The sequence below is a fragment of the Adiantum capillus-veneris genome, chromosome 23, assembly GCF_014529385.1.
Source record: "Adiantum capillus-veneris isolate H3 chromosome 23, ASM1452938v2, whole genome shotgun sequence".
Classification (NCBI taxonomy): Eukaryota; Viridiplantae; Streptophyta; class Polypodiopsida; order Polypodiales; family Pteridaceae; genus Adiantum; species Adiantum capillus-veneris.
Window position 1 is genome coordinate 117298418 of NC_140953.1, and position 2772 is coordinate 117301189.

A 2772-nucleotide genomic window follows, 5' to 3' on the forward strand; every position below is an offset into this window, starting at 1 on the left:
TGATGGCGTCATCCACCCATGCGCTCTCAAGGTAGAGCTTAGATGGCGATTTAGACAACTAGAGAAAGTGAATACAAGGGACTAATAATCCTTACACAAAGATGTGCTGTGTGCGTCAAGTGTGCACACCATTCTACCAAAATACTCATGAAAAGGCCTCCTTATATAGTTGTAAGGGAGCCTCTAAACGCCCATGTGTAGCCGCCCTTAGATAGCCAAGTCCAACGTGCATAGTTGGAATCCACCAAATATATGTGCACCATTGGCTTCTCCTCATATGGGGGCCTTACAAACTGTGCAGCATATATTGTGGTGGCAAAACTTAGAGAGGTGGGCATTGCAAGTATACCAACACCCCCCCTCAATGAACACCCGAAGATGCTCTATGTTGGCCATGTGCCAACTCCAAGTTGATGAAGATGTCGAAGTAGTTGGTCTTTCCCTAGAGCTTTGGTGAAGATATCAACATAATTATCTTCAGTAGGACATTACTCTAGCTCCACAATTTCATCCTCAATTAGCTCTCGAACATAATGATATTGAACCTCAATATGCTTTGTGCGTGCATGGAAGACAGGGTTCTTGGCAATCGCCATGCAACTCTGGTTGTCGCATTGAAGTGTTGTTGTTGAATGAAGAGAAACACCTAAGTCCATGAGGACTCGCCTTAGCCAAACTGCTTCACAAGCTGCAAAACAAGCAGCTTTATACTCTTCTTCCATTGAAGAAAGAGCGATGGTTGGCTGCTTCTTGCTGATCCAAGAAAACACTCCATAACCAAGTGAGAAACAAAATCCAAAAACTGACTTTCTAGAGTCACAATCTCCTGCCCAATCAGAGTCACAATAACCACTAAGAGTATTTGTGCCAATTCCATAGGAAATTCCATGGCTTAAAGTCCCTTTGATGTACTTAATAACTCGCATACCTGCCTTCCAATGAGATTCTCTTTGTTGGTTGGAAAACCTGCTTAAAACACCTACTGCAAAAGAAGTATCCGGCCTAGTGTTGCACAAGAAAATTAAGCTTCCCACAAGTTTTCTGTATTTTTTAATGTCGACTAAGGGACAAGAATCTTCCATGGAGAGTTTTGCATTTACCTCCATTGGAGTGCTCACAGGTTTGCAATGTATCATGCCAAAATCTTTTAGGATCTCTGTTGCATACTTTTGTTGAGAGATGAAGATGCCTTTTGAGGATTGCCAAAACTCAATCCCCAAACAATAATGCAACAAACCTAAGTCTGTCATTTCAAATTCAGAACTCAAACTCTCACGAGTTTGTTGGATGAGCTCTTTGTTATCACCTGTGATTATCAAGTCATTGACATACAAGTTAATAATGACTTGTTTTCCATTCTCTCTAAGTACATATAAATTCGCTTCAGAAGCACTTCTTCTAAAGCCACGTTTTTTTAAAAGCTTATCAATTCTTACATACCATGCTCTTGGAGACTGTTTCGGGCCATATAAAGCCTTCTTCAATCTGCAAACCTTCTGTTTTGAATGGGGTGTCTCAAACCCTGGTGGTTGCTCAATATACACCTCCTCCTTGAGAATTCCATTCAAAAATGCAGACACGACATCCATTTGGTAAACAACCTATAAATAGATAGCAGCAAGAGCAAGCACAAGACGAATAGTTGTCATTCGAGCTGTGGGAGCGAAGGTGTCACTAACATCAAACCCTTCGACTTGAGAGAATCTTTGTGCTACTAACCTGGCTTTGTACTTTTGCAAAGATCCATCAGCTTTATGTTTGAGCTTGTACACCCATTTTGTGCCAATGACTTTCTTCTTTGGAGGCTGATCCACTACTTCCCAAGTGTCATTCTTTATGATGCTGTCGTATTCAAACTGCATCGCTTCCTTCCATTTTAGATCAGCCATGGCCTCGTCGACGGAGGCTGGCTCCTTCACAGAGCCCACAGTTTCTGTCATGAGATCCATGTTGACGATGTTTTCGGAGGCTCTCCTTTGCTCCTCTATTCTCTTTGACCGTCGCAAACCCCCCTCCTCTTCACGAGGATTGTGAACTTGAGGGTTTCGAGCATCAAAAAGCTGTTGAGCCCACTTTGGTAGTGGCTTTTCCTGTGATGCTACAAAACAGGTTGGTTAGATTTATTTGAGTCATCATCAGACAACTCCTCCTCTTGATTTTTTACCTGACTTTGGTGTGGCACATGGTGAGTTATTTCTTCATTTTATGAGAAAGTGGACGAACCTGGTTTCTCCACCGTATGTGGCCCTTCTTCAAATACCACATCCCGACTTGTGCGTATTTTCTTTGCCTCTGGATCATAGAGTCTATAAGCCTTAGACTCTTCACTATATCCAAGAAATACGCACTTCTTGCTTTTGGCTTCTAACTTTGTTCTTTGAGGATCAGGAATATGAGCATAACAAAAACAACCAAATGTTTTGAAATGCAAGACTGAAGGTTTCTTACCAGAATAGGCTTCTTGAGGCATTTTCCCTTTCAAAGCCTTTGTGTAGCTTTGATTGAGAATGTACACTACTGTACTTACTGCTTCGGCCCAAAAGGAATCTGGCATACCCTTGGCTTTGAGCATACACCTTGCCATTTCTACCACCGTCCGATTGCGATGCTCCACAACGCCATTTTGTTGTGGTGTGTAAGTTGTAGTAAGGTGTCGTTTTATTCCATGCTCGTTGGAGTAATTGTTGAATTCATTTGAGATGAATTCTCCTCCTCGATCTGTGCGAAGCTTCTTCACCTTCTTTCTTGTTTCATTTTCTACAAGCTTTTGCC

At 42.0% G+C, this 2772-nt stretch overlaps 1 pseudogene; it reads right to left on the bottom strand.

Moving 5' to 3' along the window:
* Positions 1 to 383: 383 nt before the first annotated feature.
* On the bottom strand, positions 384 to 1136 carry LOC147428432 (secreted RxLR effector protein 161 pseudogene; annotated as a pseudogene).
* Between the last annotated feature and the right edge of the window lie 1636 nt (positions 1137 to 2772).